Source organism: Sparus aurata, chromosome 10 (assembly GCF_900880675.1).
Source record: "Sparus aurata chromosome 10, fSpaAur1.1, whole genome shotgun sequence".
Taxonomy (NCBI): Eukaryota; Metazoa; Chordata; class Actinopteri; order Spariformes; family Sparidae; genus Sparus; species Sparus aurata.
The window spans coordinates 16,448,069-16,456,125 of record NC_044196.1 but is presented as its reverse complement, the minus strand read 5'-3'; the positions used below and the strand labels follow the sequence as shown (position 1 = coordinate 16,456,125).

The following is an 8,057-nucleotide window of genomic DNA, read 5'->3' as shown; positions in this document are numbered from 1 at the left end:
TGTTTACATTTCCTGTCCACTGTGAATAAATTATAAATTAATCCCTCTCGCAAAGGTATTTGTCATTTCACATTTAAGAAAGATAAGATCTGGCGCGCAGGTGGTCGAGTGGTTAGAGCGCATGCCGTAAACGCAGCCGACCCTGGTTCGATTCCGGCCGGAGGTCATTTGCTACATGTCATTTGCTGCATGTCACATCCCCCTCTCTCTCCCATATTTCCTATCTGTCTACTGCTTAATAAAGGTGTCTATGCCAAAAAAATCTTTAAAAAAAAATATTACATAAGATCATTGGATTTAATCATATTACATCACACTAAAATTTTATTGTATCTAATCTGTACATGTTATACCGTCCAACAGTTCTTGCATCCACATTGCCTGTATTTCAATGAGGGTGTGTGTTGTGTGTACACACAGTGCAGTCAGAAAGTATTTAGGTACCTCCACCTTTATCATATTTTGTCATGTTGCTGCCTTATGCTAAAGTCAATTAAATTCCGTTTTACTTCATCAATCTACGCTTAGTAACTCATGATGTCAAAGCAGAAAGTAGTCAGGCCACTTCTGGTGGACTTCATGGGACCTTATTTTAGGAAGGAAATGTACAGTAGTGACTGGTGAGAGACAATGGAACAGAGGGGAGCTTTCTGCTCTCTCCATGCTCACTTCTGTTCATGAGACTATTTCGGGTTTTGCCGAGCTCAGTCACTTCCTGTGGATGAAGTTGTGGCAAAACCACCCGAAAGTGAGACCATGTAAAGATTCTGAGCCGTGGGGAGGAGACACACACCTCTACTGCTTTTAAATTGTGTGACCACGTACTAACATTTTCTTGCAGGTATATTTGTGCATTTTATGCAGTAAATGCTGACAGTTTGTGCGTCCACACTGCCTGTGTTTTGTTGTGGGCCTGTGTTATGTGTACACTATGTCACAAATACAATTTTGTTTCAGATACTGCATCAGCAAATACTCACCAGAGTAAAACAGCTGTTTCTTGTTTGACCTCAGAATAAAGAAGTTTTCAAAGTGGTGTTTTATTCAATTAAAGAATGAAATATTGACAAGTTAGAATAGATCATCAGTCAGGTGTCTTCAGATATTAATCTAAAAAGGCCAAGTATTATATCAGCTGTCAATGTTTCACAACTTTTGATCTTCAAGACGTAACCTGGCCTGTAAGCTGCAGCCTGATAAGATGGAGTAAAGATATCTGTGAAGAGAGATGCCTTTGTTTTTCTCTCATGTTACTATGATGACTCCAGATATCAAATAGATTAATGAAGGAAAATCAAATCAAATGAAAAAAATACTAAAATAAACTGTAGAGTGTCTTAGCGTGAGAACAAAATACAAACCCTGTTCTCATCAGCATGACTGAAATATGTTTCCAGTTCCTTTTCGCACATAAGCCATAATGCTGAGATACCAAGAATTAGTCAGTGACGTCATTCACAACTTGTGGTTTTTTTTGTCTCTTGTGGTTAAGCTGAGTCGAGGAAAGCAGGGGGACATTTTCAGCTGCGAGAGTCAAAGAACATGAAAAGTCCCAGTGCCCATTTATTAATCGTTTAATTTGTGTAACATCAAGTAAAGTCTCACGTAGTTTTGTGTCAAAGCACTCTGTGAACTACATCGCCTCTCTCAACACCAATATGGCCGCCATCTGGGCTCAGAAACGGTTGTAAAAAGATGAAAATCACAGTAAATCTGCTCTTGACAACTGCAGATACGTGAAAGGAGAGTTGGTCAGTTCTGTGAGCAGCTAATATACAGGAGGAGCTCTTGTATCTCTGCAAGGAACGAGAAAGCGTCACTAACGACACTGTTGGCTGTGTCGTCTTTAATGACGTATTTCCACAGTCTGATATTTTAATTATTTTGATGACAAATTTAGATTTTATTGGCTTAAACATACAGGATACAAACAGGATCAATACATTATTAGTCTCTCTTCAAACCTGAAGGGGCGTGGCTTCAGCTCTTTATAGCGATACACAATACATATCTTGACATTTATATTTCTATATAAACATTTATCATATAGAATCAAACATCACAACAGGACAAACATCAGTCTAACTTTGATTCAAACATGTTTTTAATGATTTGTTTACTGTGATATTCAAACTTATCTAACCAGTTTCTGTAACTTGCATGTTTCTCAAACTGCACTGAAACCAGCTTGTGCTCCATAGCAGCACTTTTATCTGCTTCCACTGACTTTATTGCATATTATTCTAAGTACACTGTCGTGGTCAGTGTTTGTATATATTTCATATTTAATACAGTAATCATACCTGTATGTATATGTGAATGTGTCTGACAGCAGGAACCCCCTTGAAACTGGAGTCAGTGAATGTCAGGTCTCATCATGTTATACTGCAGCTGTCAGGTCGAAGTGCAGATTGATGTGAAAAGAGTCCACTGCATTATCACTCAGCTTACCTGAAACATTGATAACAGAAGCAGTTCACCAGCATAAACGCACTAAACACTGTTTAGATTCAGTCTTATGATTCACTCAGTTTTGCAATCATTTGTGTAAATCCACCTTTATATTTTGTTGGTATAAAACCACAGAAATCTTCACATTTTAACCTTTTGTTCACATATTTATTTGTCTTATTTTTGTTGTTTTTAAATTATCTTTGAAACCGAACAGAATATTTCATCTTCTGCAAAGCACTTCTGACTCTGTGAAGCACTTTCTGTTTTATAAGATGTGAAAATTAAACATTTGTACTGTCAAACTCCTGTGTGTCTTGTGAAAATCCCTCTTTTTTCTTAATATTTAATCAATGTTATTTTTATTTAAACATTCTCTGACTTTTCCAACTCATTTCAACATTTGACATCTGAATGTTTTAATCATGTGTAATAATGAACTTGGTGAATATGTCTAACCCAGGAGAAGGACTGCATTTCTTATGAAGATAATAATTTCTCAGTTTTTGTTGTACTTGCTTGTCGGACTTCCTCATAAACCGCAGACAGATCAGTTGTTAGATGTCCGACGAACCAAAAACTAGGCTGAATATACTGTGATTATTTTAAATGAATGAACTTCATGGATCATTTGTAGCTAATGAATATCAACTGTCCACATCTTTTGTCAGCTAATTATTAAAATAGCACAGAATACTTTGTCAGTTACATTTTCTATTGAAGTCATTACAGACAGCTGCACAGCTCTGTTTTATTACTGAGACAGTTCTAGTGTTTGACACTGTCTCAAGCAGAACAACGCTCACTGTCTATGACACATTCTATGACATCATTCTATGACATCATAGAATGTGTCCTTAGATGTATCACATTCTATGACATCATTCTATGACATCATAGAAGGATGTCATAGAATGTGTCCTTTGATGTATCACATTCTAGAATGTGTGCTTTGATGCAAAGTATATTTGCTTTGTTGCATCACATCAAATAACTATTTAGGGGAGCCTAAATATATTTACAATACATTCACCCACACATACCTAGAAGAGAAGGCAAAGAGAATAAGCATGGGGAACCGCAACACCAGGGACAGCAGCGCTATTAAAGGGACTGGGCATCACCAGTCCAATTTGAAACCCAAGGAGGAGAAAGACTGTACTGAGAGAATACGCATGGGGAACCACAACACCAAGGACAGCAGCACTATTGAAGAGACTTGGCATCACCAGTCCAATTTGAAACCCAAGGAGGAGAAAGACTGTACTGATCTGATGAAGGAGATCTTTGAACTCAAATCCCAGCTGGAAGTGTTCCAGGAAGAGTCGAAGTTATCGCAGACCAAGTTGGAAGTCTCCCAAGATAAGCTAAAAGGGTTCCAGGACAAGTTAAATGACTCCCGGGAGGAGTCGAAAGTATTGCGCGCCAAGCTAAATGTGTCCCAGTGCGAACTGAATTTATGCCAGACAAAGTTGAAAGTCTCACAGTCTGAGCTAAAAGTGTTCAAGGGCAAGCTTAAAGTGTCAGAGGAGGAGGTGAAAATATTTGAGTCCAAGCTAATAGTGTCCAAGTATGAGCTGAAATTATGCCAGACCAAGTTGAAACTCTCCGAGGACAAGCTTAAAGTGGTCCAACACAAGCCAAAATTATCTCAGACCGAGCCTAAAGTGTCCCAGGACGAGCCGAAAGCATCCCAGAATGAGCTGAAAGTCTCCCAGGACGAGTTGAAAGTGTCCAAGACCAAACTGAAAGTGTCCCAGGACAAGTCGAAAGTGTCCCAGGTCAAGTCGAAAGTGTTCCAGGTCAAGCCGAAAGTGTCCCATGGAGAGCTGAAAGTGCCCCAGGACGAGCTGAATGTTGACTTGGACGAGCTGAATGGCGACTTGGACGAACTGAAAGTCTGCTTGGACGGTATGAAAGTGTACTTGGATGAGCTGGAATACTCCCAGGATGAGCAAAAAGTGTCCCAGGACGGTCTTGAATTGTCCCAGAATGAGCAAAATATATCCCAGACCAAGTTGAAGGCTTCAATGCAGGCCTATATAATGGTAGGTCCAGATTTGTCTGAGGACATCAAGAGACTAATGGAAAGTCCGTATCTCAAACTCGCTGAGGCCAATGACAAGTCCATGAAAAAATAAATCTCCCAGGACGAGCTAAAAGTCTCCCAGGACAAGTCAAAACTGTCCTACGGTGAGCTGAAAGTGTCACAGGACAGGCTTAAATTGTCCCAGAACGAGCAAAAACAATCCCAGACCAAGCTGAAGGCTTCAATGCAGGCCAATATAATGGTAGGTTCAGATTTGTCTGAGGACATCAAGAGGCTAATGGAAAGTCTGTATCTCAAACTCGCTGAGGCCCACAACAAGTCCATGGAAAAAAGTGTTGGGGGGGGGCGCTGTTTAGCTAAGTTGGTAGAGTGGACGTCCTGTGTACAGAGGCTTTGAGGTTTTTAGGCTTTTGAGAGGAAGGACTCCACTTGACTCATGACTTTAATTCAGCCAGCCATCCTTCCACCTGTCCAGCCGTCCGTCCTTTCTCTGTCCTTCCATCATCCAACTGTTTGCTGTCTGCTCTGGTTTTGTCTGTCCACAATACATATAGAAGAAAAAAGTCTGTCGTGCCAACCCGTCCATCTGTCCTTCTTGTCTGCGTGGGTTTCTTCCAGGTACTCTGCTTTGTCCCACAGTACATGTACAAGAAAAAAGTCCATCTGTCGTGCCATCCGTCCATCCTTTCTTGTATGCATGGGCTTCCTCCAGATGTTCTGGTTTGTCCCACAGTACATATAGAATAAAAAAGTCAATCTGTCGTGCCATCCGTCCGTCCTTTCCTGTCTACGTGGGTTTCCTCTAGGTGCTCTGGTATGTCCCACAGTACATGTAGAAAAAAAAAATTCCATCTGTCCTTCCATCCTTTCTTGTCTGTGTGGGTTTTCCTCCAGTTGCTCTGGTTTGTCCCACAGTACATATAGAAGAAAAAAATCCATCTGTCGTGCCTTCTGCCCGTCCTTCCGTCCTTTCCTGTCTACGTGGGTTTCCTCTAGGTGCTCTGGTTTGTCCCACAGTACATGTAGAAAAAAAAAATTCCATCCGTCTGTCCGTCCTTCCATCCTTTCTTGTCTGCATGGGTTTTCCTCCAGGTGCTCTGGTATGTCCCACAGTACATGTAGAAAAAAAAAAATTCCATCTGTCTCGCCTTCTGTCCGTCCTTCCATCCTTTCTTGTCTGTGTGGGTTTTCCTCCAGTTGCTCTGGTTTGTCCCACAGTACATATAGATGAAAAAAATCCATCTGTCGTGCCTTCTGTTCGTCCTTCCGTCCTTTCCTGTCTACGTGGGTTTCCTCCAGGTGCTCTGGTTTGTCCCACAGTACATGTAGAAGAAAAAAGTCCATCTGTCATGCCATCCGTCTGTCCTTTCTTGTCCGAATGGGTTTTCCTACAGGTGCTCTGGTTTGTCCCACAGTATATACACAAGAAAAAAGTCCATCTGTTGTGCCTTATGTCCATTTGTCCATCTGTCCTTTCTTGTCGGTGTGGGCTTCCTCCAGGTGGTCTGGTTTGTTCCACAGTATATATAGAAAGAAAACTGTAACAGTGTTTTGTTATATGTGCTAAAATTGTCATTATGATCTGACAGTAGAATAAGACACATGTCAGCTGTGTAAACATCCACTGTCTGAGGGTCCATCCAGTGGCCGTAATTTTATTGGCAAGAATTTACCGCTCCCGGATCAACACAACCAATCAGAGCTAAGGGGAGTCTCTAAGAAGTTACAATCATGCGCGTGCATACGCTGCTGGCAGAGCCCCTCTCCTGTGCAGGCGCAGTGCCTGCTCTCACCTAGTCAGATAGGTTCAAGCTCAATCTCAAATTGTAAAGAATTGGACTGAGCCAGAAAGAAAATGAGGATAAATATTGGAGCGTCATTTCAGAGATGGAGGGAGCTGCAGGCCCAATTGTTGAAAAACGCGCGTTAAAGTGCCCTCCTGGGAACCAAAACATACGCTATAGTGCCCTCTTGGGAGCCAAAACGCACGCTAAAGTGCCCTCTTGGGAGACCAAATGAGCGCTAAAGTGCCTTCTTTGGAGAAGAAATGCGCGTTAAAATGCCCTTCTTTTCGCCCCTGCCCTTCAAAAAGTCTGTGCACGCCACTGCTCGGCTATAAGCCTGCTCATGCACAGCAGGCTCCTCTGTGGGGAGGGGCTTTGAAGGCAGGGCTGCAGAGCAGCAGAGAGGAAGAAGGAGGGACCTGGGAGCTGTACTCAAGTCCACTTTATTCTCATAACTCCAGACTGCAGCTTTAAAGCAAACTGTGTATGAATTGTCGGATGCTCACTTTCTTCTTTGTTTATTAGTAATAAAGTATTTTTTACTGTTATAAGTTTCATAGCCAGAACATTTTCCGAATGCATACACAAGTTTATGTAGTGATTTAATTGAGGTTTTTATTTCCGTCAAAACAAAACAATATGATCTGCAAAAAGGGCTAGATGATGCTCTGTCTCTCCTATTGTTATACCTGCGATTTCAGGTTACTGACGAATAGCCATGGCTAAGGGTTCAATAGCAAATATAAAATCATAATGATCGTAATATGACTGATTTAACCACATCAAGCTGGAGGTGATTTTACTAGAAGTCAGTTCATTTTACTGATATTTTAATTGTAGTAGTTTCCTCTCCTTGTCTTGATTGATAGGATTTAGATGTATGTTTATTAAATGTATTACCTCACCTCAAATATAAGCGTTGAATGCTTCCTACTTTATTGCAGCACCGATTTGATATGTGTTGAAAGTAAATCTATTTTCCCCTCACTTCACAAAATCAGGATTTTGAAGTGACCTAGACTGAAAACGATATCTTGGTGGTGGGGTGACTATATTGGATACCTGCAGTATGAGGGAGATTGGAACATGATCAGAAAGCAATACACTGTCGTACCAACATTTTTCAATACTTGATAATAGGCAGCCAGAAATGAGAAAATAATCTATCCTAGAGTACGTTTTGTATGTGTTTGAGAGGCAAGAGTATTCTTTCTTATTGGGTTTAAGGTGTCTCCAAATAGCTATTAGATTTAAATCACACATATATTTCTTAATTGTTTTTTCTGGTTTGTTGATGAGAAATATCAGTGCATGTAGAGCGATCTTGTATCCCGTCAGCGCACAATTAAAGTCACCATCAATTATACACTGACCAGGTTATGATGACAGGGAGTGAAAAAGATCTTGATCAAAGGACAGTTCGTCAACATGCCCCTAATGTTACATGTATATACATTTATTACTTTGATTTGAGTAGATATTATGATGCCATTAAGTATAATATATCTTCCAGAAGGGTCTATGTGTTTGTTTTTTAACTGAAAAAGAACAGATTTATGAATCAATATCATGACACCTCTGGCATGATGAGTAAAGCAAGTTGAATATATTTTCCCCGGCCACTTTTTATTTACATTTTTGATGTCTTCTCTGGGTAGGTGTGTTTCTTGTATGAAAACTATATTGGATTTCATTTGTTTAATTCTATTTAGCACCTGTTTATGTTTTGTCAAATTGTTCAGTCCTCGTACTGTGGGACCATTAAGCATGTT

The 8,057-nt window shown here is 40.4% G+C and overlaps 1 long non-coding RNA gene across 1 annotated transcript; it reads right to left on the bottom strand.

The window, feature by feature from the left end:
- Positions 1-1,556: 1,556 nt before the first annotated feature.
- LOC115590524 (uncharacterized) lies at positions 1,557-3,259 on the bottom strand. The gene is made up of 2 exons (XR_003985767.1): positions 2,304-3,259; positions 1,557-1,796 (listed from the first exon to the last, which is right to left on the bottom strand). It is a non-coding gene; the product is annotated as an uncharacterized LOC115590524 (long non-coding RNA).
- Between the last annotated feature and the right edge of the window lie 4,798 nt (positions 3,260-8,057).